Source organism: Octopus bimaculoides, chromosome 6 (genome assembly GCF_001194135.2).
Source record: "Octopus bimaculoides isolate UCB-OBI-ISO-001 chromosome 6, ASM119413v2, whole genome shotgun sequence".
Lineage (NCBI taxonomy): Eukaryota > Metazoa > Mollusca > Cephalopoda > Octopoda > Octopodidae > Octopus > Octopus bimaculoides.
The window spans coordinates 109,738,125-109,745,736 of record NC_068986.1 but is presented as its reverse complement, the minus strand read 5'-3'; the positions used below and the strand labels follow the sequence as shown (position 1 = coordinate 109,745,736).

At 38.3% G+C, this 7,612-nt stretch overlaps 1 protein-coding gene across 5 annotated transcripts in view; it reads left to right on the top strand.

Annotated features, from left to right (window-relative positions):
* The window catches only part of LOC106873757 (uncharacterized), a 294,459-nt gene that overhangs the window by 95,672 nt on the left and 191,175 nt on the right, over positions 1–7,612 (top strand). The window contains exon 1 of one of the 5 annotated variants that reach the window (XM_052969085.1): positions 309–648. The exons of the other annotated variants lie outside the window; for them this stretch is intronic. The gene's annotated coding sequence lies outside the window, so the exon portion shown is untranslated. Of the gene's footprint in view, positions 1–308; positions 649–7,612 lie in introns of those variants that run through there. 5 annotated transcript variants of the gene reach the window in all.

The window sequence follows — 7,612 nt, the reverse complement described above, 5'->3', positions numbered from 1 at the left end:
TTTCTGTTTCAAACAAGCCACTTTGTGTTGTGAGAAATAAAAAAAATAAAAAAAATTGTTGCTCTGAAATAAAGATGGCTTCTGTATTCTTTGGCTTTCTCTAGAATTTTTGTTATCTTTTTAGACATTTATTTACTTTTTATCAGAAATACACTGACTGAATGGTGTTTTCATTTGGTGGACAAAGCCTGCTTACTTCACTGGCTCCACGATGTGTTGGCTTCTGTGCGATCAGATTACTTAGCTAGTGTCCATCAAGTCCCTAGAACAAACCACGCATTGCTGCCATTTTCTCTGATACTTTTTTTGTGGTGTAAAAAAAAAAAAAAAGCAGCAAGTTTTATAGTTTAATTTTCTCACCAGAAAGCACTCTCTTCTCATCATCCTCACAGTTGCGATTCTCATCACCATCCTCGTCCATCAACCTGCTCCATAAAGTCTGTAAAATATTCCTCGCTGGTTTCGTAACAGTAGTTCATTTTTAAGGACATATTCTTTAACTTTGCAAAACCAAATTGAATCTTCTTTTCTTATAAGATTCTTCTCTGGAAATTTTGGATTACTGACCTCCTGTCTTGGGGGAAAGAGATTAAAGGTTATATGATCATGTGACTGAGCTGAAAAGTTGCTAAAAAGTTGATGAAGGAGGTAAGTAAAACAAAAACAGTCTCAATACTTCTTTGACTGAAATTCTTTATTATTTTGTCTTTTGTCTCCTTCAGGTATCTTTTGGAGCATCATTTTTCTTTAAACATCTGCATCACTTTAGCTCAGTATTTCTCAACTATTTTTTGCCTATGGACCCCATTTTATCCCTATTTCACTCTATTGGACCCCCATAGCCATTTGACCTTTTTGAAAAAAATATTCTGTTATAATTTTGTAATTAAATATTTTTAGGAAATGTTTAAGAAGTTAAAATATTTTGTTTTATTGCAGAAGTTTAACCAGTTTATTGTACATAAATTTTAGCAGCAAAATTCTATGTGGCCCCTTAAAAGAGAAGCTCTGCTTTAAAGAATGGCAGAACCCTTGCAACATGGAGTCTATATTATTAACATTATTCTTTTATTAGTGTTACCAGTCAAATGATGAGTAACTTTGGGAGGATAATACTTTCACCACCATAAATAATATTGGAAATATAATATACATGCAATAATTATAATTTAACTTTTGTTAAATTTCTTCATCCTTGTACAAAATGATGAAATTAAATTTTTCTAAAGAAAACTATTTATCACCTTAAAATACAGTCAAATAAGATTTCTCATTTGTATAACTCCTCCTCTAACTATTATTTACTCTCTCTCCTCCTCCTCCTGTTTGGTTGAATATAGGATGTTGTGTTTCCTGGGGTTATGGATGACTACAAATGGAAGAAATATATTTGTATTTTCGTTTTCACTCTTAGCATGAGTATTTTGGTATAAGGCATAGATCGGATTTTCTTTTGATTATGGCATGATTTGTTAACTTTTCGGAGGAATTTCTGTTTTTGAAGGAACATATTTCATTCAACTGGCCGTTTCTCTTGTCTCTTTGTGTCTGCAACTATTGAGCATAAACATCTTGCCATACTGAACTGTTCCTTTTTGCAAAGGAAGGGTATCAAGATCTAAAACCTAAGTATTGGTTTGTGCCTGTATCCTTGCAGTACAGATCACTTATAACTGTCTGATTTTCCTTAATTATTAGAATATCCAAAAAAGTTCCTTTTGGTTCATTTCCATTGTGAACTGGATCAATTCACGTGAAACCAATAGAAAGTCCCTTACAGGGAAGCCCCAACCCCTGACCCACAACCATGCTGCCTCCTCTGCTACTGTAATGACCCCTGCTCCTCTCACCACCTCCAATTTAGCATTCCCAACCCACTCATCTCTCCAACCTCAAGCCCTACACTAATCACCATAGCCAGTCCTTCCTTACCAGAATTGCATCCCTTTGGAATTCCCTCCCTACTCAAGGGTTGATTTACAAAGATTCATGACAAACATTAATGGCACCAATTTCACTGGGTCTGGGGTTTGAGTTGAGCTATGAGGGCCTGGGCACTGCCTTTTTCTTCAGAGCCAGCAATTAAAAAATTGAAACAAAAGTCTTCATGATTTCCAATCTTCTATTCCCTTTCTTCAGTTTTCACTTCATAAATCTTTTGTCTTTGACCAGGTCTCAACTTGGTCAATGTCCAGGCTTATTTCATTACTTATTGTGAAATTTCACCCGAAATACTAGTCCAAGGAAGCCTCTTTGCAATTGACAGGAATATGGCTTGACAGAAATAGCAGCCAAATTTTCAACAAATAATATTCCATTAAAGTGATGGTATGTTGTCAACTTAATGTGGCAGTCCCATGAAAGGGAAGAATGCTACTGCTATTTAGCCCTAGGAAATACCGTTTCCTGTTGGCCTTGACACATTTCCTGTGTCCTTATGTTTTCAAAGGGGAGATAAGCACTTCCATCCAGCAAAGCCAGCATCCAGAGACTAGTTTCAGAGTCATTGCTCATCTATTGCCTGATGAAAGGGGGGATACATTGGACTATGTGATCCTTATATAATGTGCCTGAGAAAAGGGTCAGAGAAAAGAGTCGCAACTGCAGTGGCTTTGAACAGAGATCACCAGACTACTGCTGCTGCTGTTGCTGCATAAGTCCTAGTTGAGCCAACAAGAGAACCATTTTGGTGTTACCTGATCTGCTGAAAATAGCATCTGGAAAAATCCTTCAAATCACATCTTGGAGGAGACACAATGGACATGGACACCAAGTCCTGGATTCTCTTAAACAGACAAGATAGTCATGGTTGGAATACTTTTAATCATGAGTCTGATCAATTATAAATGTCCTCTGCTTATCTGGTTGTTTAGCTCCAAGTGATTCCTGATTCAACAGACTTATGATCAAAGGCATTCCAGTCATGACCATTCCATTTTGTCTTTCTTTAAAAGTATCTTCTTTTATAGTCATGATTTGACCAAAGCCTTGTGAGTGGATTTAGTACATGGAAACTGAAAGAATCCCACTGTATATATATATATATATATATGAGAGGGTGCTAAAAAGTTTCTGGTTTTGGATAAAAGAAAATACAGGAGGATCAGTTAATTATGATTTTATTCAACATATTCCCCTCCCAGATTCACACACTTATTGCAGTGGTTCTTCAGTTCTTAAACCCTGTAAAAGAACTCAGAAGGCTGGGCCTCCAGCCAGACTTTTCACGGTTCCCTTAAAGCCAAGAACTTTCCAACACTCCCTTGTGTGTGCATGTTTGTGTCTCCTAGTCTTGACATCACAAGAAAACATGTCTGGTCATGGGGAAACATTACTTTACTTGGAAACAGATGAGGGTTGGTGACAGGGAGGGCAAACTAATAGGATATGATAAAAGGGAAATTTGGTTGCTGTTTCTAGCAGACTGTGTAACTGCATATAGGCTCTCTCACTGACTTGGCTGCTATTGCTCATGTTGCAGCTGCTATCTTTAAGACATAAATAATTAAAACACAAACACCTGGATGAAATTACTACCCCCATCCATCTACCAATCACCATCACACAGAAGCTATCTGCATACATTATAAACTTCACAAAAATGGGAATAAGTGTACCATGAAGAACAGATAAATTCTAACACTTCACACTGAACCCATTTCTTATGCAAAAGGAACAACTCTGCAGGCGTAAGACGAGTCTTATATTATTTATAGCTTGTTTTATTAATTATATTCAACATCCAAATTTACTATCATTGGGTTGGCTTGCTATGCTTAACCTTCCCTGTTTACATCTACCATAAGGTCCAGCTGTAGAGAGGAACAATGATGACAGACATTAATGTATACAAAAGCAAGATGTGTAACCTACTTGTCTAAAATTTCATAATTATTAAATAAACAGCAGATGTATATTTAAAGCTGTAATCTTTTTAGTTTGTTTGTAATGCAAAAATAGATCCTACTATCACCACTGTCAGTCATTATAGCAGCCTACATAATCCCCATCATCATTATCATCATCATCATCATCATCATCATCATCATCAAATGTCCATCTTCCGCACTAGCATGGGTCAGATTGTTTGACAGCTCTGAAGACTGCATCACATTCCACTGTCTACTTTGGCATGGTTTCTACAACTGAATGCTCTTTCTAACACCAACCACATTACACTATATACTGGGTGATTTTTATATGGTATCAACACTAGTGAGCTTGCTGTGCAGCCAGCAAAACTAAGATCCCTTTTGACTAAGTGAGGCTACAGTAGAGAGGGACGCAGCTTTATGCTTTGGGATGAGGGAATAAAGTGGGAAACAAGGGGCCAGAACAGGAAAGGTTTCTTGCTGTAGAGGAGCTACATAGATTCTCGCATTATAGGAGAGAAGAAGAGAGTAACCAGGATGGATCTGGAAAGTGATAAAATAGTGGCATCAAAATGCCATGGTGAACCCTAAAGGTAGGTGAGCAGAAGAGAAAGGGGGCAAGAGAATAGGAAGTGTGGGTGACTAGAGGTTGGAACAGTGTATGGGAGAGTGAGGTAGGAAATGGGCAAGAGAGGGAAATATTAAGAGCAAATGTTAAATAATTATAATGTAAGGGAGAGTAGGTGACAACTGTAAATGGGTAGATCCTGGATTGAACACAAGTTGAGGCTCATTAATTCTGGATTAAATACTGGTTGAGCCTCTGTAACTCTGGTAGTTTCATGGGTTTAGGATGTTAATCCTAAACCCTTGAACTTAGTTCATCATCATTTGTTCACTTAGTTGATCATCATTTGTTCACTTAGTTGATCATCATTTGTTCACTTGTGGTATCACCAGCATCCCATCCCATATTGTTTATTCGTTTGCTGAGTCTGGAGGAAGGGACAGAGCCTGTAGCCCCCCTTGCAGGTCCTTCATGACTGGCACGTTTGATGCTGTTAATGTTCCATTTAAGTTGTAGCAAATCAACAACTGGAAAGACATGAGCAGAGAGGAGATTCCAAAGTGATGATGTCTTGATGGAGAAGGAATGAGAACAGTGGTTAGTGCAGGGAGAAAATGGAGGGAGGTTGGGTGCACCAAGAGTAATGAGAGATGAATAGACAAGTGGAGAGAGGAGATGGCACACTTGTGAGCCATAGGTTAGGCTGTGTCTGTTACTGACTGAATGTCAATTACCCAAGAAGCCCTTCTCAGGATGTCAATGTGTGTAATAGCAGTAGCACCATCCAAGTTGTGGAAGTAGCACTCCCTTGGGCCTCATTTGGGCCATGTAGAGAATCAGCAGGCATCTGTGGACTGAAATGTTTCCTAGGAATAAAAAGGTCTAGTCTCTGAGACGTAGTTTTAACTATGTTAAGGATTCTGCCAGGCCCAGCATTTTGAGTGATTGCAGGGACTCTAGCTGAGTGCCACTCATGATTAGAAACGGTTGTAGTGCAGTGGTGTTTAAAGGCGGCGAGCTGGCAGAGTGGTTAGCACGCCGGGCGAATTGCTTAGTGGTATTTCGTCTGCTGTTACGTTTTGAGTTCAAATTCCGCCGAGGTCGACTTTGCCTTTCATCCTTTCGGGGTCGATAAATTAAGTACCAGTTACGCACTGGGGTTGATATAATCCACTTAATCCCTTTGTCTGTCCTTGTTTGTCCCCTCTATGTTTAGCCCCCTGTGGGCAATAAAGAAATAAGAAAAGGTTGTGGTGCAATGGTGTTTTCTTGATGTAAGAAGCACTTGAGTGGGGTTTTTTTTTTTTTTGGTTTCTTTTCTGTTAAAAGAGGTGAGGTGGAGGATTCTCTGAAGGTCCCTGTTGATGGAGTGAATGCAGGTTTGGCATGTGGTGTCTCGGTTGCGTGTAGATGATGCATGGTTAGAGAATGCAAGGGAGGAATGAATCTTACTGAAGATAGTTGATACTGCTGTACAGGTACAGATGTAACCTTTTATTACAGATAGTTTACCCGTGAATATGTCTGCTGATAGAGAAGCAAGTAGTAAGTCAACAAAACATAAACATGCAGCATTACAAAAGTTGTCACAATTAAAAAGCTGGAGGGTAGAACATTGACGAGTTTTATGTGGAGAATGAGGCATCGGTCCATTGCTAGTGTATGATGTTAAGAAACAAGAAAAGAAAGGAAAATTTTGCTGATACCAAAAGTCAGATGGTTATCAGAAACAGATCAACATTAAATGAAGGTAAACGAAAATGGGTGGAAAATGCTTTATTTATTTATTGTAAATTTGTTGGGGTTTTATTTACTGAAAGTTTCTTATATATTTACAGTAAAAATTAATGTAAATAAACCATTGCTTTCTTTTACTTGTCTGTCATTAGACTGGGGCCAAGCTGGGGCACGGCCTTGAAGAATTTTTAGCTGAATGAATCGATCCTCTTGATTTGTTTTTTTTAAAGTTTGGTTCTTATTCTATCGTTTTTTTTTGCTGAACCACTAGGTTACCGGGATGTAAACACACCACCACCAGTTGTCAAGCAATGATAAGGGACAAACACAGATGCGTGTGTGCACACATACACACACGCATGTATGTGTGTCATCATCATCATCATCATTTAACGTCTGCTCTCCATGCTGGCATAGGTGAGATGGTTTGACTGGAGCTGAGCTGGAGAGCTGCACCAGATACCAGTCTGATTTGGCATGGTTTCTACAGCTGGATGCCCTTCCTAATGCCAACCACTCCAGGAGTGTAACGGGTGCTTTTCTGTGCCACTGGCATGGGTGCCATTTATATGGCATTGACAGTGACCATGGCTACGATTCATAGGTGCCATTTGCATGGCACTACACACACACACACACACATGTGTGTATATATATATATATATGTATATACGCACGCACACACACAATGGGCTTCTTTCAGTTTCCATCTTTCAAATTCACTCTCAAGACTTTAGTTGTATTGAGGTTATAGTAGAAGATACTTGCCCAAGATGCCATGCAGTGAGATTGAACCCAGAACCATGTAGTTGGGAACCAAGTTTCTTACCACACAGCCATGCCTGTCCCTGTTCCAAATTTTTATACAATCTTTTATAAATGTTAGTGGGCATATTTTTCTTTGATTTTTTTTTTTCAACTTATCTACTTATTTTTTTTGTCCCACAGTACACAAGACTAAACCTTTGTGTTCACACTAAACTAACTCTTTGTAACAAAGGAGCCAAGTCAGCATGAGCTGGGTGTCAACCTATGTAAGTTAAATTGGTATCAATAAGACAATACAGTAGATGCAAGCTTCGCTGCTTCCTAAAAATGTGCTCTTCGTGAACTTGCCTGGTCCTGACCTTGTCAGCTTTGTAAGGTTCAACCTGTATTTCTGATGATATAATTTAAAAATAAACACACACACAAACACACAGGTATATAAAAGGTATATGTGCTAAACATACCCTGTTATGAATTCCTAAGTTCTGAGTCATCTGTTAATACTCACTGCAAATATTTTGTTATCTTTAACCTTGACAATTGATCGAAACTATATCTTCAGTGCATGTTTAAAATTTAAATCTTGGCCTGAAAGATCATTATTACATGAAAGATTACAATCTTTTACTCTTTTACTTGTTTCAGTCATTTGACTGTGGCCATGCTG